Genomic DNA, 21,027 nt, shown 5'->3' with positions numbered 1-21,027 from the left:
CTCTTAGCTGAGTGTCTAGTAAGAACATTTCCTATTGCAAACTAACAGTGAATTCAAAGTAGTATAATATGATCCTCTACTATGAATATTTCCCATTGTAAACTAACAGTGAATTCAATGAGCTATAAGCTGACTGTCTACTAAGAACATTTCCCAAGGTAAACTCTTTGAAAGTTCCATTAGATGATAGTATTCTATGAACATTTTCCATTGCAAACTCAGAGTGAATTCAATGATCTATATACTTATTGTCTACCAAGAACATTTGCCATTGTAATCTAACAGAGAATTCACAGTTCTATAACCTGATTGTTTGAGTAGGATATTTCCCATTGTTAACTAACAGTAAACTCACAATTGTATGAACTGATTGTGTTTATGAACATTTCCCATTGCAAACTAACAGGGAATTCAATGATCTATAAGCTGATTATCTATCAAGATCATTTCCCACTGTAACCTAACAGAGAATTCATATTGCTATTATGTGAGTGTCTGACAAGAACATTTCCCATTGTAAACTAACAGTAAATTCAAAGTTGTATACACTGATTGTGTTTATGAACATTAAACATTGTACCAAACAGGGATTTCAATGATCTATAAGTTGATTGTCTACTAAGAACATTTCCCATTTAACCAAACAGAGAATTCATAGTTCTGTTAGGTGAGTGTCTGAAAAGAACATTTCCCATTGTTAACTAACAGTAAATTCGATGTTGCAGAAGGTGATTGTGTTTATGAACATTTCCCATTGCAAAGTAACAGGGAATTCAATCATATAAAAGCTGAATGTCTACTACAATTATTTCTAATTGTTAATTAACAGAATTTATAGTTCTATAAGCTGATTATCTGATAAGAACATTTCCCATTGTCAACTAACAGGGAATTCAATGACCTATAAGATGATTGTCTACTAAGATCAGTTCGCATTGTAAACTAACAGAGAATTCATAGTTCTATTAGGTGAGTTTCTGACAAGAACATTTCCCATTGTAAACTAGCAGTAAATTCATAGTTGTATAAACTGATTGTATTCATACACATTTCCCATTGGATGATAAATGGGAACTCAATGACCTATAATCTGATTGTCTACTATGACAATTTCACATAGTAAACTAACAGAGAATTCATAGTTCTATTAGGTGAGTGTCTGATAAGAACATTTCCCATTGTAAAGTAATAGAGAATTCATAGTTCTGTAAGCTGATTGTTTGCTAAGCACATTTCCCATTGTTAAATAATAGTAAATACATTAATGTATAAGCTGATTGACTGTGAAGAACACTTCCCATTGTAAACTAACTGTGAATTCAATGATCTATAAGCTGATTTTCTACTAAGGATATTTCCTATTGTAGGCTAACTGATAATTCATAGTTCTATAAGCTGATTTTCTAATAAGAACATTTCACATTGTAAACTAACATTAAATTCAAAGTTGTGTAAGCTGACTGTGTTTATGAACATTCCCCATTGCAAACTAACAGGGAATTAAGTGATCTATAAGCTGATTGTCTACTAAGATCATTTCCCACTGTGACCTAACAGAGAATTCCTAGTTCTATTAGGTGAGTGTCTGACAAGAACATTTACCATTATAATCTAACAGTAAATTCAAAGTTGTATAAGCAGATTGTATTTATGAACATCTGATTGTAGACTAACAGGGAATTCAAGTATCTATAAGCGGATTGTCTACTAGGAACATTTCCAATTGCAAAGTAACAGTTTATTCAAAGTAGTATATTCTGATAAGCTACTAAGAATAGTTCCCATTGCAATCTAGCTGTGAATTAGATGTTCTATTAGGTGATGATCTATAAAGAACATTCTCCATTGTATACTAAAATTGAGTTCTTAGTTCTGTAAGGTGATTGTCTGGTAAGAACATTTTCCATTATAAACTAATGGTGAATTCAATGATCTGTAAGGCATTGACTACTAAGTATTTCCCATTGTAAACAGTGCATTTAGAGTTCTACAAGCAGGTTATCTATGAATAACATTGTTAAGTAAAGGTAAATTCATAGTTGTATAAGCTGATATTGCCAGGCTCCTCCAGCAGGTAGGTAGTGCTGAGGAAGGACCAGTCCCCCTGGTTTCTCTCAAGGGTTTGAAGAAGAGGGTAAACATCAGATGACTCAGACCTTTTCCTAGTCAGTGGAGAAAAACCACACTGAGTCAGGACTCCTGTGTAGTGAGCCTATGATAATGTCTTTTGACCTGATGAACTTTCATTGCCTCTAGCCTTTGGTGAACAAATTGTGTAATCTTGTTAATTACACAAGGCCCAACAGTGAGGAGGACAAGGAGAAGGAGGGGCCCAAGTAGAGGGAGAAGGTAGAGTAAGAAGTCATGTAAGTCTGTCCACAGCGGGTTGTCCTGGAGGGCCTGCTGCCTCCTCTCCAAGTCTTCCTGGAGCCTCTTAATCCTATCCTGGACGATTCCTGATTTACTGGCATAAAAGAAGCATTTTTCCTGTAAAAACAAGCATATGCCTCCCTTTTCGGCCATTAGTAGGTGAGGCCCCTCCTGTTTTATAGGACTACCCCAGCCAGGGAATCTAGCTGTTGTTGGAGATAGGTCTCCCTCTGATGTATTCAAGAGGTCATAGGGGGGCCCTCATTTCCAGGAATGATCTCTACATCTGAGATTAAGGTGGCTGGGGCACAAAGGCCCATCCAATTGGTGGGCAGAAAGTCATAGGCCATCCTGCCTCCACAAACATAAAACATCCCAGAAGGCTGGCAGTGTTGAGCATTGGGCCCAGTTGTATTAAAAGTAGAGAAGGAAAGATGAATGTATCCCACATCTATACTGGAATTATTAAGGGAAAGCGGGGCCCAAATGCAAGTTCCAGAGGAAACATTGAGACAAGCTGGATGGGGATGGAGAAGGTGGCTGAGCAATTTTTTAAGGTCTTATGGCAACTGTACTGCAAGCAGCCGGGGAGGACCAGATCAGAGGCAAAACCAGCTCCAGGCCCCAGTCAATGGGTCCCTCCATCTTAGCAGATAGAACTATAGGTAACAGATGAAGACCATTGTTATTGAAAAGGGGATAATCATTTATTTTCTCTAGAAAAATTTAAAATATTTAGGTTAAATAATGCCTTTTTTAGTTGGTTGGTCATGTGGGGGGTAAGGATTCCACCTTTTGTTTTTGTAATTGAGATTTGAGAGTCTGACTATCCTATCTTTAACTTTTTAGTTGTACTATGGTGGTATAAACCTTATATATGAGGTATAGAAAGTAGACATATCTTATATTTTAAATATCTAATACTTATAAATATCTCACATTTTAAATATTTAATATTTATAAACACAGGCAAAACCTGCCACCAGTCTTGAAAAAAGTACCAATTACATTATAGACTAACTCATTTAACCTTGAAATTTTTAGTACCTGTGTCTGAAAACACCTCTCAGTAGTTTAGATTCCTGTGTTGGTACAAATTACCCAGAGAACACTGAAAACAGAATCATAGAGTTTATTTTTTTTTTTAATGAAAACAGCTAGCTAAATTTTAATATAACCCTTGATAAATCTTTTTGAAAGATAAAACATTATTTGACAACCCATGATTTTGGCTTAAGCTGGGTAGTTAATGATTTCATGTACCACAGAAACTTTTGTTAACAATTTTATGTTTTACCCATGACTTAAGTTTGATAAAGCTTAAGCAAGCTATACTAACATATCCCAGGAAGATGACAGTTATCATTACTGAAATTAAATCACTTAAACCTAAGTGAGTTAACCTAGTTATGACCATTCCATAGAATTAGCATAAATAAGACAGAAGCTATTTTTAAATTTGAAATGTCTTTAGATATGAGTACTTCACCTTTGGAAAATAACCACTTCTATGTGAGCCTTTATCTTAAGAATAGTTAAAACCTTGATGAATAGAGGAACCTAATTCATTTTACTGAGAGCGTCTTAAAGCCAGTTTTATAACGCTTAAATCATAACAAATTAGCATCAGTGACCTGTTAATGAGTGAGGTCTTATCATAAGACTCAGTTTCTCTACTGATTAAAACCTTGGCATCAGGTAAATATTAGATTTAATCCAATTAAATGTTTTAATGAAGGGGCCCTTCCCCTGATATACACATTAGGGAACTATGATGCTTATCTTATGTAAGGAGTTTGTAACCTGGTCAAATACCTTGACTCAGTTGACCTATTTAATATTTTGTCTAGTGAGAAATTTTATTTAACAGATGTGACTTTAGGTGTTTAAAAGAGAAGAACTAGGGCTGGAGAGATGGCGTAGTGGTTAAGTGCTTGCCTGTGAAGCCTAAGGACCCCAGTTCGAGGCTCGGTTCCCCAGGTCCCACGTTAGCCAGATGCACAAGGGGGCACATGTGTCTGGAGTTCGTTTGCAGAGGCTGGAAGCCCTGGCGCGCCCATTCTCTCTCTCCCTCTATCTGCCTTTCTGTCTGTGTCTGTCGCTCTCAAATAAATAAATAAAAATTAAAAAAAAAAGAGAAGAACTAAAGAGAACTACAGTTATATGCTGTACTCCTTTTTTTTTTTTTTTTTTTTTTGCCAGAGACAATTGGCCATTTTTTCTCTAGTCAGAGTCTGGGGGACATATGGCTTAAACTTGTCTGAGATAAAGGAGGTTTTATCACTTTCTTTAGAATCCAGCTTTCCATTAATTTAAGTAGCATATGTTGGAAAGCAAGAGCAAAATGAAATTACAGAGCAGAGAGATAAGCATCCTGACATTTCTTATCCTATTCTGAAGTTGTTTGTTTTTACATAGCAAATTTACCCATTTGCAAAACACAAGGTGATAGACTCTTGTCTATGTTTAACCTGGTTAAGCCTCCAGTTACATCTGTACTTATGACTTGGTGACCCACCTAGGATAGGCATCACCTGTGTAATGTAAGATTAATTTAGATTAAGATTATGTCCCTATATAAAACTTTTAGAGTATCCTTAAGGGTCTGTAAACAGTTGAAAAATCTCTAACTTTGGTCATGGCATTTAGGTTTAGCCTGAAATTTTTTTCCTACATATGCGCATCAGTCCATTATAAATTTAACCTTGATTAAACTCTCTGGGCCTGGGCAGCAGGATGCAGCCAGCCTTTATGCCAGTACCCAGTTCCAACAAAGTCCTCTGCAGTCTTTCCTTTCCATTAGAAAGCTCCTAAGCCAACCCTAGATGTTTAATGTTGTTTGTAGTTATCATTTTTAGACTCTCATTAGAATAGTCTATAAAATTTGGCTTACCCCTCCAGAAGACACCTTCACTTGTAAGCACCAAGTCCATGCCTATTCCTCCAAAACAAAGGTTCCAAAAGATCAACATCCACATGGTCAGGTTTATCTCAGTCCACTCCTTGGTACAAAATTCTGTATCAGACATCTTCAGGTTTGTAGAGATAAACTTCCAGACCAGGAACAGTTATGGAGGAAGGGATATTTATTGATGCCTACAGATCCAGGGACAGTTCTATAATGGCAAACAACACTGGCCTGCCTTCACAGGCCCAAGCAGAGAAAGAGAGAGAGAGATAGATAGAGAGAGAGAGAGAGAGGCACACGCCTAAAGGTCAAAAGCTACACAATGTGTCCACTAGGGACATATGACCCATTTATAAATACAAAAGCTGCAGATGCAGCTTGACAGAGCACCAAAAGTGAAAGGAAAGAGAAAGAGAACTAAGAGATGTTGACAAGCAAGTACAGGTTATAGAAGCAAAGTTTAGTGCATTAAATATGAAGACTGCCTCATAACTTATGAGGGTACACTCACCCGCACACAGATTGGCCTCCTCAATGAATGCCTCTCACGGGGCACAAGTCTGCCAGGTTCCCAGAGCCCCACGTTAACCACCAGATGCCGGGCTCCTTCCTTGTGGGTAGTACTCAGGAAGGACCAAGCCCGCTGGTTACTCCCAAGGGGCTGAGGAAGAGGATGAATGTCAGATGACTCAAAACCTTTCCTAGTCACCAGAGAAAAACCACACTGGGTCGGGAGACTTTTTGAAACAGGAACTTACTTTTATTGTTACAGGCAGTTGCCTATACAACTTTGGAAATGAAGGTGGGATTCTAGGATGGGGGTGAGGCAAGGGTCAATAGTAAACTGTGACTATTGAAATGATAATTCCAACTCCTGCCCAGAAGTAGCAGGCAAGAAGCCATTAGGTATCTTGCTGAGTCCTACCTGGCCAGAGACACGTTGCCAAACCTTAGAGAAAGAGAACTAAGAGATGTTGACAAGCAAGTACAGGTTATGGAAGCAAAGTTTAGAACATTAAATATGAAGACTGCCTCATACTTATGAGGGTAAGCTCACCCACACACAGATTGGCCTCCTCAATGAATGCTTCTCACGGGGCACAAGTCTGCCAGGTTCCCAGAGCCCCACGTTAGCCACCAGATGCTGGGCTCCTCCCTAGTGCTGAGGAAGGACCAAGCCTACTGGTTACTCCCAAGGGGCTGAGGAAGAGGTTAATGTCAGATGACTCAGAACCTCTCCTAGTCACCAGAGAAAAACCACACTGAGTCAGGAGACTTTTGGAAACAGGAATTTACTTTATTGTTACAGGCAGTTGCCTATATAACTTTGGAAATGAAGTTGGGGATTCTAGGATGGGGGAGAGGTAAGGGTCAATAGTAAACTGTGACTATTGAAATGATAATTCCAATTCCTGCCTGGAAGTAGCAGGCAAGAAGCCATTAGGGGTCTTGCTGAGGCCTACCTGGCCAGCGACACGTTGCCAAACCTTAGCTATGCTCAGGAAGTTCCACTAGGCCTCACGTCCAGTCCTCTCAAGGCCCAACAGATAGTGTGGAAGAAATTTCCCATTGTAAACTAATAGTGAACTCAAAGTATTATAAAAGATCATCTACTAAGACCGTATCCCATGGGAAGGTAAAATTGAATTCAATGACATATAAGCTGATTATCTGCTAGGAAGACTTCCCATTGTAAACTAACAATCAATTCTTAGTTCTGTAAACTGATTGTCTCTTAAGAAATAAGCTATTGTAAACTAACAGAGAATTCAAGTTTCTATAACCTGATTGTCTGCTAAGAACTTTTCCAATTTTAAACTAACACTGAGTTCAAAGTAATCTAAGCATATTGCTTTCTATGAACATTCCTCATTGCAAAATAACAGTGAATTCAAAGTTCTACAACGTGATCATCTACTAAGAACATTTCCCATTGTAAGCTAACAATAAATTCATAGTTCTATAAGGAGATTGATGCAAAGAACATTACCCATTGTAAACTAACAGTCAATTCAACATTCTATAAACTGATTGTCTGCTATGAACATTTCCCATTGCTAACTAAAAGTAAATTCAAAGTAGCATAATCTGATTCAATGGGAACATTTCCCATTGAAAACTAACACTGAATTCAATGATCTACAAGGTAATTGTCTAATAAGAACTTTTCTCATTGTAAGCTAATTGTGAATTCTTAGTTGTATAAGGAGATTGTCTGCTAGGAACATATACCATTGTATACTAAGAGAGGATTCATAGTTCAATAAGCTGGAGTGTCTGCTTAGAACATTCCTCTTTGCAAACTAACAGTGAATTCAACGTTCTATAAGCTGATCATTTACTATGAACATTTCCCATTTTATTATTTTCTTTTAATTTAATTTATTAGTTTTCATTTCAGTGAATACAGGCAGTTTGGTTCCATTATTTAGGCTCATCTGTGATCTACCCCCTCCCATTAGACCCTCTTTGTTAATGAAAATGATTCGTGCATTGTGGAGTTAGCCCCCAGTTATTAGTATGATAAATGTCTCTGCAAATCATGACCCAACATGTAACTCTGACATTCTTTCCGCCCCCTCTTCCGCAAGATTTCCCTGAGTCATGTTGGGTTCATTTTTGGTCCGCTTCAGTGCTGAGGTGTTAGGGGCCTTTGAGGCTTTGGCTCTCTGATTTGGTAGGAGTTGATTTTTCTCTGCGTTGATCTCCTTCCCCTTTGTGCTGGTATCCGGTTCACAGGAAAACATCACCCTTGCTTATTTTGCCAGTTGTCCTTAGTTTCAGTTGGGCCCCTTTTGAGGTATGTTGGGGCAGCTCTCTTCTTAGGATCTGCATCTATCTGGAGAAGAGAAGCAGACTCTCCAACGGAGAGTAAGTTAGCACCCGGAAAAATTGAGATAACACTTACTTTTTTGATAGTTTGATAGGTGTAGGCCCTCTTATACCCTGTGATTGATGGTAGCTTGATATTGTAGAGTGTGCTTGTGTTTGGGTATGGTTCTGACTTGTTTCCCAGCTCCAGCTAAGGGTCTAGTACCACTGAGTGGATCAGTTAGCCAAATCAAGAGCAACTGATTCCTCACCATGGCTGTGTACCACTATTGCACTTGTGTGGGCATCACATCCGGTTATTTGTTGCTAATTAGGTTAAACAATGTGTTGCTTGGACAGATCTTGGTCATTTCCCCCAGTCGCCTATGGAGCGCCTTCTGGCACTAGACACGCTGACTGTCTGGGGACTGACTCTCTCCTGGCTTCCAGCCATGTCATTCCATTTTGCGTGTCAGCTGTGTATGGAGTCTTCAGCAATAGGGTCTTATCACTGGACTTTGGTGGGTCATCAAGTACTCTGACAGAAGTCTGTCATTGTTTTGGGAAACCTTGTAGGTTTCTATGATCAAAAGCTCATTGTGGATGGTAGGCCCAAGCTGGAAGTGGGGGTTACAGGTCAGTGTCCACTAAGAAATTGAGGAAAAACATAACTAACATACAAGAATTAGAGAGTAGAGACATAGAGGGGAGAGGGGGCAAGGGAGGGAGGGAAGATGTAGGAGATTTAGGTCAGTCTTGATCCTACCCTCTCCAGTGTCTTGTGGTTCAGGTGTTTCCTGTAAGGGTCTAGTGAAGGTTCAGCCATTTGGTCTGTCTTTTAGGAAGTAGAATTTTATGGTACCATTGCCGTTTGGGTCCGGATTACTGTTTTCCACCCTTTGATTCCCTCCCCGCCCTCCCATCCATCTTATTGTCTAGTCCATGAGGGGCTTGCTGGGTATGTAAGGCATCCTGGGCAGATTCAGTTTAGGTGTTGCAGATGAGTGAGTCTATGTGTCGATTTTTTTTCTGTGATTGGGTAAATTCGCTGAGAATGATCTGTTCCAGGTTCAAACATTTTTCCTCAAATTTCTTTATGTCGGTTTTTCTTACTGCTGTATAGAATTCCATTGTGTAGATATACCACATATTTGCTATCCATTCTTCTAATGATGGACATCTGGGTTGATTCAAGCTTTTAGCTATTACGAATTGAGCTGCTACAAACATGGTTGAGCAAATCTCTCTGGCTTTTGGTTTGAAGGTTTTAGGGTACATGCCCAGTAATGGTACAACTGGTTCTGTTGGTATTTCTATAGTCAGCTTTTTCAGGAGTCTCCATATTGCTTTCCAAAGTGGTTGTACCATCCTGCATTCCCACCAACAGTGAATGAGTGTCCCTGCTTCTCCACATCCTCGCCAGCATTTATTTTCATTTGACCTTTTGATGTTGGCCATCCTTATTGGGGTAAGGTGGAATCTCATAGTTGTTTTAATTTGCATTTCTCTGATGATTAGGGATGATGAACATTTTCTTAGGTGTGTGTTTGCCATTTGTATCTCTTCCTCTGTGAATTGCCTATTTAACTCTGTGCCCCATTTTGTGAGTGGGATATTTGTCTTCTTATTGTTTAGACTCTTGAGTTCTTTGTAAATTCTAGAGATAAGGCCTCTATCAGTTGGATAACCTGCAAATATTTTCTCCCATTCTGTGGGTATTCTTTGGCTTTGCTTATTATATGCTTGTCTGTAAAGAAACTCTTCAGCTTCATATGATCCCAATGGTTGAGTGACTGTTTAAGAACTTGAGCCACTGGGGTTTTATTCAGGAAGTCTTTTTCCATTCCTATATCATGGAAAGTACTTCCTAAATTTTCTTCCAGTAGTTTTCAAGTTTCTGGTCTTATGTTGAGGTCTTTGATCCATTTGGATTTGAGTGTTGTGCATGGTGAAATGTGTGGATCAAGTTTTAGTTTCCTGCATGTGGTTATCCAGTTTGTCCAGCACAATTTGTTGAAGTTGATATCTTTTTTCCAGTCTATATTGTTTAAGCCTTTGTCGAATATCAAGTAGCTATAGTTGCTTGGCACAAAATCCGGGTCCTCAAGTCTATTCCATTGGTCTATACTCCTGTTTTTATGCCAGTACCATGCTGTTTTTATTACTATGGTTTTGTAGTATAACTTTATATCGGGTATGGTGATGCCACCAGAGGTATTTCTTTTGCTGAGGATATGTTTGGATATGCGAGGCCTTCTGCTTTTCCATATGAAATTTGAGATCATTTTTCTATGTCTGTGAAGAACAGTGTAGGGATTTTAATTGGAATTGCGTTAAATCTATATATTGCCTTTGGTAGGATTGTCATCTTCACAATATTAATTCTGCCTATCCAGGAGCATGGGAGGTCTTTCCATCGTTTCAAATCCTCCTCAATTTCTTTTTTGAGAGTTTTTATATTTTTGTTGTATAGATCTTTTACTTCCTTGGTTAACATTATTCCAAGGTATTTTATTTTTTTTTGTTGCCATTGAAAATGGGACTATGTCCTTTATTTCTTTTTCTGTGTCTTTGTCACTTGCATACAGAAATGCTTCCGATTTTTGTGCATTGATTTTGTATCCTGCTACTTTGCTATAGGAGTTAATCACCTTCAGGAGTTTTGGGATGGAGTCTCTCGTGTCTCTTACATATACAATCATGTCATCGGCGAATAGCGCTAACTTAACTTCTTCCTTTCCAAATTGTATCCCTTTTATGTCCTTCTCCTGCCTTAGTGCTTGGGCTAGGACTTCCAGAACTATATTGAAAAGCAGAGGTGAGAGAGGACATCCCTGTCTTGTTCCTGTTCTCAATGGGAATTCCTCTTGTCTCTCTCCATTAAGTATTATTTGGGCCTTTGGAGCTTTGTATATTGCCTTTATTATATTAAGATGTGAACCGGCCATGCCGATTCTCTCCAATGTTTTGATCATGAAGTGATGTTGTATCTTGTGGAAGGCCTTTTCTGCATCTATTGAAATGATCATGTGATTTTCATGTTTAAGCTTGTTTATGTGGTGTATTACATTGACAGATTTTCGTATGTTGAACCACCCTTGTGTTCCTGGGATAAATCCCACTTGGTCAAGGTGGATAATGCTTTTGATGTGTTGTTGGATTCGGTTTCCGAGAATTTTGTTGAGGATCTTTGCGTCTATGTTCATTAGGGAAATAGGCCGATAGTTTTCTTTTCTTGTGGCATCACTGCCTGGTTTTGGGATTATGGTGATACTAGCTTCATAGAAGGAGTTGGGTAGGTTTCCCTGTTCTTCAATTGTGTGGCACAGTTTTAGGAAGATTGGTTTGAGTTCTTCCATGAAGGTTTGATAAAATTCTGCTGGGAATCCATCTGGTCCTGGACTCTTCTTTTTTGGGAGGTATTTTATTACTTTTTCAATCTCCCTGAGCATGATGTGTTCATTGAGGTGGTTGATCTGCTCTGAGTTTAGCTTTGGTAGAGGATATGCATCCAGGAATTTATCCATCTCCTCCACATTTTCCAGTTTTGTGGAGTAGAGGTTTTTGAAATAAGTCCTGATGATTCTGGCGATTTCACTGATGTCTGTTGTGATCTCTCCTTTTTCATTTTGAATTTTGTTAATTTGGAGTCTCTCTCTTTTTTGCTTGATCAAATTGGCCAGAGGTTTGTCGATCTTGTTTATTTTTTCAAAGAACCAGCTCTTTGTTTTGTCAATTGCCTTAATTGTTTCCTTGGTTTCAAATTCATTAATTTCTGCTCTGATTTTAATTATTTCTTTCCTTCTGGAGCTCTTTGGGTTGGATTTTTCTTGTTTTTCCAATGCCTTTAGGTGGATGGTTAGGCTATTGATTTGGGATCTTTCTGTCTTTTTTATGAAGGCATTGAGTGCTATGAATTTTCCCCTAAGGACTGCCTTCATTTTGTCCCACAAGTTTTGGTATGATGTGTTCTCATTGTCGTTCAATTCCAGGAATTTTGCAATTTCATTTTTTATTTCATCCACTACCCATTTATTGTTTAAGAGTGTGCTATTCAGTTTCCAGTTGCCGTTGGAGTTCTTGTTGGTTTTTTTGTTGTTGATTTCTAGGACTATAACATTATGATCTGATATCATGCAGGGAATTTTGTCAATTTTCCTAAATATGTGGAGGCTATCTTTGTGCCCCAGTGTATGGTCTATTTTAGAGAATATTCCATGGGCTGCTGAGAAGAATGTGTAGTCTGTGGATTTGGGATGGAAAGTTCTGTAGTTGTCTGTTAGGTCTAAGTGCTCTATGGTTTTGTTGAGCTCTCTTACTTCCCTGTTGAGCTTCTGTTTGGATGATCTATTACTGATAATGGTGTGTTAAAGTCCCCAGCTATGATGGTGTTGGTGGTTATTTCTGTTTTATTGTCAAGTAGGTTTTGTTTTATGAACTGTGGTGCCCCTGTGTTTGGTGCATACAGATTTATGATTGTAATATCCTCAGATGGATTGTTCCCTTTACAAGTAGGAAGTAGCCTTCTTTGTCTTTTTGATTGTTTTTGGTTTGAAGTCAACTTTATCTGATATTAATATAGCTACACCTGCTTGTTTCTTATTCCCGTTTGCTTGGAATATTGTTTTCCACCCTTTCACCCTGAGGAGGTTTCTGTCTTTAGTGGCAAGGTGGGTTTCTTGAAGGCAGCAGATTGAGGGGTCTAATTTTTTGATCCACCCTGTTAGCCTTTGTCTCTTGATGGGTGAATTTAGGCCATTAATGTTTAGGGTGATGACTGTGAGATTTGATTTGATCCCTGTCATGTTGTGGTGGTAGAGGTGTGTTGGCATTTTCATTTAATTTAATTTTTTTTTTTCTTTCTACTCTGGGTTTGGTTGCTGTGATCTTCTTCTTGTAGGCATTTGTGTTTGGTTATTTGTTTCTTCTCTGTGGAGAATTTCCTGGAGTACTTTCTGTAGGTTTTGTTTTGTGTTCATATAATTGTAGAGCTGAGTTTTGTCATGGAAAGTTTTCCTTTCACCATCTATTTTAAGGGAGACTTTTGCCAGGTAGAGTAGTTTGGGTTGAAATCCATAGTTTCTTAGAGTTTGGGGAGTTTCACTCCAGGCCCTTCTAGCTTTCAGGGTTTCCATTGAGAAGTCTGAAATAATTCTGATGGGGTTTCCTTTGAAAGTGGTGTGCTGTTTTTTCCTAGCTGCTTTTAGGATTTTTTCCTTGGTGTCAATGTTTAGAGTCTTAATGATAATATGCCTTGGGAAGTTTCTCCTTTGGTCTAGTCGGTTAGGAGTTCCGTTTGCTTCTTGAATCTTGATGGGCCTTTCTTTTAAGAGACGGGGGAAGTTTTCTTCAATTATTGTGTTAAATAGGTTCTCCATGCCTTTGGTCTGAAATTCTTCTCCTTCTGGTATTCCAATGATTCTGATATTAGGACGTTTAAGTGTACCCACAATTCTCTCATGTTCTGTTCACAGGAACTTTTGAACTTACTGAAATTTTTGGACTCTCGAACTGTTTCTTCCATCCTGTCTTCCAGATCAGAATTTCTATCTTCTACTTCGCTGACTCTATTCTTGAGAGCCTCTAGTGAGTTTTGGACTTGTTCAATTAAGTTTGCATTTTCTACTACTTTCCTATGTATCACTTCCATCGCTTTGTCCTGCTCCCTTTTTGTCTCATTTTCTGATTTTCTTGATGATTCTTGGAAATCATCCTTGCATTTCTTTATGTTTTCATTTAGTGTGGCCAGCTGATTTTTAAGGTCCTCTTTTTTTTTCACTCTCCCTCAACTCTCTTAGCTCTCTTTGAATTCCTTCCAGTGTCTTATCATATTGCTCTAGCTTAGTGATGGTAGCATCCATACGATTATCTATCCTTTGTAGCTTTCCTGTCAGTTCTAGCAGTAGTTTGGTCAGGGTTGCATTGTTCATTGCTTCCACTTGATGTTCTGATCATAAACACTCTTTTATGTTTTGGTTAGTTGTGATCCTTGTTGGACTGGGTGATCTGTCTGGATTTTCTTCCATTTTATTTTTCGTGTTATTTCTTTTGCGCTGTGGTCTACCCATGTCAGTGTATGGGCAGGTAGGTTGGTGGAGCAGTCTGGGATCTAGCTTAATGCAAATCCAAGGCAGCCTGGGGCAGTTGTAAGCAGCCTGGGATTTTGCTCAGTCCTGCTAAAGCCGCCTACCCATAGCCTGGCAGGGGCACCAAAGTTGCCTGAATTCTCACCCAGTAATGCACCTAAGCTGCCTGCCTTTGAGCTTGAAAGGGGACTGAGGTAGCAAGCCCTGAAGGTGCCTAGATTCTGGCTGGGTACACTGGGGTCTGTAAACAGTCTGTGCTCTTCCGCCTCAGGGGAGTGGGGGCTGGGTGGCGATGTACAGGTAGGGGATGGCAGCTGCGCTGGCGCTAGTGACTCAGTGTGGACTTATGTGGCTCTTGCTGTGGGGTGGGCCTGCTGCACGTGCAGTTGTAGTGCAGAGGCAGATGATGTGGGTACGGAATCAGGACACAGCAGAAGCTGACCGGCGGCAAGTGATGTGAGCACAGCAGCAGGGGATCTGGCAGCCACTTATTCATGGCAGGGGTGGCCCCCACAGGCCTTCGAACTGAGCACCACGTGGCTGGTCTACTCGCAGGATCAGAGAACAAGGGAGAGGTAGGAGGTCTCAGCTTCAGTGCAGCAGGCTGGCAGGCATGACTGGTGGGTGCCCGATCAGAGCACAGCTATGCGGGATGTGCAGAGGGTGCGTGGGTGGGTGGGCAGAAGGGTGCGCGAGGTGCGATGGTGTGTATGGAGCGAGTGGGGCATGCAGCGGGGGTGGTCGGGGTGTGCCGGGGCACCGGGCCATCAGGGTGGGGTGTGCGGGAGTTGGCAGGGCTCAGGGGGCATGGGGTGGGGTACCCTGGAGGGGCGGGGGGTGTGGGGCTCTCTGATAAGTTAGGGGGTGAGGGGCACGCTGTTGGTGTGGGGGGGTTGTGTATTCAGGGGGGATGTGCGGGACACAGCAGGGTGCAGGGCACCTGGGGGGTGTGGGGGGGAGTGCTGGGTGCGCGTGGGGTGAGGGGGCGCGGGGCACACCGGGGTGCGGGATGCCAAGGCACGCCTGGGTGCCCAGTGCGTGGGGCGCTTGGGGCGCACCTGCTGAGTGTGGATCGGGAGCGTGGGGCGCGCGGGGGGTGGGGCGCGCAGGGCTGGGGGCGGGCGGGGGTGGGGCGCGGGGGGTCTGTGGCGTGCCGGGGGCATGGGGATGCGGGAAGCTTCGGTTCGCTCGGGCTGCGCCTCTGCGTGTGGATAGGGAGCGTGGGGCGTGCTGGGGGGGAGGGGCGCGCTTGGGGGGTTGGGGTGCGCGGGCGTGGGTCGCAGGGCTTGTGGGGCACGCGCGGGCCGCCGGGGCACGTGGGGCTTGGTGCTCACGGGTCGCTGGGCCGCTGAGGCACCGGGCTGCGCCCAATGCGGCGATTCGCGGCAGGCGGTGTGGCGGGGCGTGGGTCGCGGGGGTGTGTGCTTCCTTCTTTTACCCCGATCTGTGCCCTCCCTCTTCAAAAAGTTCCTAATTTCCCTTGAATACTTACCTTTTTTTCCCCTTGTTGTTTGTAGTGCAGCTAGGCGGTCGTCATCTTGACCGGAAGTCTACATTTCCCATTTTAAACTGAGATTGAATTCATAGTTCGATGAGCTGACTGCCTGCTAAGAACATTTGCCATTGCAAAGTAACAGTGAATTCAAAATAGTATAAACTGATCATCTTCTAAGAACATTCCCCATTGTAAAATAACCATGAATTCAATGATCAATAAGCTGAATGACAACTAAGAACATTTCTCATTGTAAAAAAAAAACAGTGAATTGAATGATCTATAAGTTGATTGTCTACTATGAACATTTCACATTTTTAACTAACAGTAAATTAACAGTTGTATAAGCTAATTGTGTTTATGAACATTTCCCTTTGCAAATTAACAGGGAATTCAGTGATCTATAAGCTGATTGTCGACTAAGAACATTTCCTATTGTAAGCTAACAGAGATTCATAGTTTTATAAGCTGATTGTCTTAAAAGAACATTTCACACTGTAAATTAACAGTGAATTCAATGATCTGGAATGACTGTTAGGACCATTTTCTTTTGCAAACAACAGAGAATTCACAGTTCTAACAGTGGATTGTTCCCTAAGATCTTTTCATATTGTAAGCCACAGTGAATATAAAGTTGTGTAAGCCTATTTTCTGCTAAGAACATTTCCTGTTGTAAATTGCTAGAGTATTGAAAGCTGATTGTAAGCTGATTCATAACCTGATGGTCTTCTAAGATCATCTCAACTAATGAAGTAAGAGTGAATTCACAGTTCTATAACCTGATTGTCTACTAAGAATATTTCCCATTGTAAACTAACTGAGAATTCATTGTTCTATCATCTGATTGTCTGCTACAAACATTTCCCTTTGAAAATTAACAGTAATTTCATAGTTCTATAAACAGATCTTCTGCTAAGAACATTCCCATTGCAAACTAAAAGTGAATTCATAGCTCTATGAGCTGATTGTCTGCTAAGAATATTTCCCATTGTAAACTAACTTAGAATTAATAGTTCTATAAACTGAGTATATACTAAGAACATTTGCCTTTGCAAACTAACAGTGAATTCAACATTCTATAAGCTGATATTGTACTATGAACATTTCCCAATGTAAACTAACAGTGAATTCATAGTCTATAAGCTGTTTGTTAAGAACATTTCCCCTTGCAAACAAAGAGATAATTCATACTTCTATGAGCTGATTATCTGCTAAGAACATTTCTCATTGTAAACCAACAGTGAATATAAAGTTTTAAAAGCAGTGTTTCTGCTAAGAATATTTCCTCCTGTAAACTGCCAGAGAAATCATAGTTTTATAAGCTGATTGTCTGCTCAGAACATTTCCACTTGTAAACTAAGAGTGAATTCTTAGTGCTAGAGGCTGATTGAAGGCTAAGAACTTTTCCCATTGTAAACTAACTGAGAATTCATAGTTCTATCAGGTGGTTGTCTGATTAGAACATTTCCCTTTGAAAATTAACAGTGAATTCATAGTACTATAAGCTGATTTTCTACTAGGAACATTTCCCGTTGTAAACTAACAATAAAGTCATAATTCTATGAGCTGATTGTTTGCTAAGAATATTTCCCATTGTCAACCAACTGTGAATATAAAGTTTGATAAGCAATTTTTCTGCTAAGAATATTTCCTGTTATAAACTGTCATAGAATTCATACTTTTATAAGCTGATTGTCTGCTAAGAACTTTTCCACTTGTAAGAGTGAATTCAAAGTGCTATAAGCTGATCGTGTATGAAGAAAATTTCCCATGTTAAACTAACAGTAAATTCACAGTTCTATAAACTGATTATCTGCAAAGAATAATACCTTTGCCAACTAACAGTGAATTCAATGATCTATAAGTTGATTGTCTTCTAAGAATATTACTCATTAAATGATCCATAAGCTAATTGTCTACTAAGAACATATTCCATTGAAAAATACCAGGGATTTCAAAATTGTGTAAGCTGATTGTGTCCTAAGAATATTTTGTATGGCTTACTAACAGAGAATTCATATTTCTATAAGTTGATTATATACCAAGAACATTTCACATTGTATACTAACAGTGAATTCATAATTCTATAACCTAACTTTCTGTGAAGAACATTTCCAATTGTAAACTAACAATGACTACTTAGTTCAATAAGTTGATTGCCTGCAAAGAACATTTTCCATTGCAAAGGAACAGTGATTTCAACAATCAATAAGCTGATTGTCTGCAAAGAACATTCCCCATTGCAAACTAACAGTGAATTCAATGATCTATAAGCTGCTTGTCTACTAAGAACATATTCCATTGTAAAATAACAGGGATATCAAAGTTGTATAAGATGATTGTCTACTATGAATATATCCTTTGTCATCTAACAGGGAATTCAATGATCTATAAGGTGATTGTCTACTAAGAACATTTTCCTTTGTAAAATAACAGGGATATCAACGTTGTATAAGATAATTGACTACTATGAATATTTCACTTGCCATCTAACAGTGAATTCAAGGATCCATAAACTGATTGTGTACTAAGCACATTTCTCATTGTAAGCATACAGTGAATTTAATGATCTATAAGATGATTGTTGTGGTGGTTTGATTCAGGTGTCCCCCATAAACTTAGGTGTTCTGAATGCTAGCTCCCCAGCTGATGGATATTTGGGAATTAATGCCTCCTGGAGGGAGTGTATTGTTGGGGGTGGGCTTATGGGCTTTATAGCCAGTTTCCCCATGCCAGTGTTTGGCACACCCTCCTGTTGCTGTAGTCCACCTTATGTTGGCCAGCGGGTGATGTCCACCCTCTGCTCATGCCATCATTTTTCCCTGCCATCGTGGAGCTTCCCCTCGAGCCTGTAAGCCAAAATAAATCTCTTTTTCCCAGAAGCAGCTCTTGGTTGGGTGATTTCTACCAGCAATGCGAACCAGACTGCAACAATTGTCTACTAAGAACATTTTGCATTGTAAAATAACAGGGATTTCAAGGTGGCATAAGCTGATTGCCTGCAAAGAACATTCCCCATTGCCAACTAACAGTGAATTCAATGATCTATAAGCCAAATGTCTACTAAGAACATTTCTCATTGTAAACAAACAGTGAATTTAATGATCTCTAAGATGATTGTCTACTAAGAACATTTCATTGTAAGCAAAGAGTGAATTCAATGATTTATAAGCTAATTGTCTACTAAGAACATTTACCATTGAAAAATAACAGGGATTTCAAAGTTGTATAAGCTGAATTTCTGCTAAGAATATTTCAAACTATCAGAGAATTCTTCTATAAGCTGATTGTATGCTATGCACTTTCACATTGTATGTTAACAGTGAATTCATAATTCTATAACATGATTATCTGTGAAGAACATTTCCCATTGTAAACTAACCAAGACTACTTAGTTTAATAATCTCATAGTCTGCAAAGAACATTCACCATTGCAAACTTACAGTGAATTCAATGATCTATAAGCTGATTGGGTACTAAGAACATTTCTCATTGAAAGCAAACAGTGAATTTAATGATATATGGGCTGATTGTCTACTATGACCTTTTCCCATTGTAAAATAACAGGGATTTAAAAGTTTTATAAGGTGAATGTCTGCAAAGAACGTTCCACATTGTAAACTAACACTGAATTCAATGATGTATAAAGGTGACTTTCTACTGAGAACATTTATTATTGTAAGCAATCAATGAATTCAATGATCTTTAAGCTGATTGTTTACTGAGAACTTTTGCTTTGCTTTTTTGTATTAGTTCTGTACTCAGCAATTACAGGCAGTTTGGTGCCATTATTAGATTCATCCATGACCTTCCCCCTCCCCATTGGCCCCTCCTTGTTGAGTTATATGGGTTCTGCATTGTGGAGTTACCCCAGAGTTATTGGTACAATAAATGTCTCTGCATATCATGACCCATCCTGTGGCTCTGATATTCTCTCCGTCCTCTCTTCTGCAAAATTTCCCTGAGTCATGTTGGGTTCATTTTTGGTCTGCTTCAGTAATGAGGTGTTGGGGCCCTCTGAGGCTCTGGCTCTCTGATTTGGTAGGAGTTGAGTTTTCTCTGTGTTGGTCTCCTTCCCCCTTGTGCTGGTATCAGGTTCATCAGGAAAACAGCACCCTTGCTTATTTTGCAAATTTTCCCTAGTTTCAGATGGGGCCCTTTTGAGATATGATGGGCTAGATCGTTCCTTAGTATCTGCATCTACCTGAAAATGAGAAACAGATTCTCCAACGGGGAGTAAGTTAGCACTAGGACAAATGAGATAACCCCCCTTTTTTTTTTTATAGAGTTTAGTAAGTGTAGGCCCTCTTGTAGCCCATGATTAATGGTAGCTTGATATTGGAGAGTAGGCTTATGTTTGGATATGGTTCTGAGATGTTTCCCAGCTCCAGCTATAGGTCCTATACCACTGAGGGAATCAGTTAGCCAAATCAAGAGCAGTTGGTTTCACATCATGGCTGTGTGCCACTATTGCACTTGTGCTGGCAGCACAACAGGTTATTTGCTGCTAAGTAGGTTAGACCATGAGTTCCTTGGACAGATATTGGTCATTTTTCACAGTTGCCAGTGTAGCACCTTCTGGCACTAGACACACTGACTGTCTGGGGACTGACTATCATGGCTACCAGGCATGTCATTCCATTTTACATGTCAGCTGCATATGGTGTCTTCAGCAATAAGGTCTTACCACTAACCTTTGGTGGGTCATCAAGTACTCTGACAGAAATCTGTCATTGTTTTAGGAAAACTTGTAGGTTTCTCTGATCAAAACTCATTGTGTATGATAGCCCCATGCTGCTATTAGGAGTTACAGGTCAGTGCCCACTAAGAAAATGAGGAAAAAGAAAACTAATACACAAGAGTTAGAGAGATGAGAGAGAGAGGGAGAGAGGGGGGGATAGGGAGGGAGGGAAGATGTAGAAGATTTAGGATAGACTTGATCCTACATTCTCCAGTGTCTTGTGGTTTACATGTTTCCTTTAAGGGCCTGGTGAAGGTTCAGCCATTTATTCTGCCTCTTAGAAAGTAGAATTTCATGGTACCATTGCCATTTGGATCTAGATTTGTGTTTCCCAGCCCTTCAATGTCCTTCCTTCCCTCCTCATTCAACTAAAGGCCTAGTCCATGATATGCATGTTGGGTATGTAAGGTATCTTGGGTAGATTCAAGTTATTTGCTGTAGATGAGTGAGACTATGTGGCAATTTTTTTTTTTTTTTTCTGTGATTGGGTAAGTTCACTGAGAATGATCTGTTCCAGGTTCAACCATTTTTCCTCAAGTTTCACTGTCTCATTTTATATTAATGCTGTATAGAATTCCATTGTGTAGATATACCACATCTTAATTATCCATACTAT

Source organism: Jaculus jaculus, chromosome 1, assembly GCF_020740685.1.
Source record: "Jaculus jaculus isolate mJacJac1 chromosome 1, mJacJac1.mat.Y.cur, whole genome shotgun sequence".
Classification (NCBI taxonomy): domain Eukaryota; kingdom Metazoa; phylum Chordata; class Mammalia; order Rodentia; family Dipodidae; genus Jaculus; species Jaculus jaculus.
Note: the sequence above shows the minus strand (reverse complement) of the source record.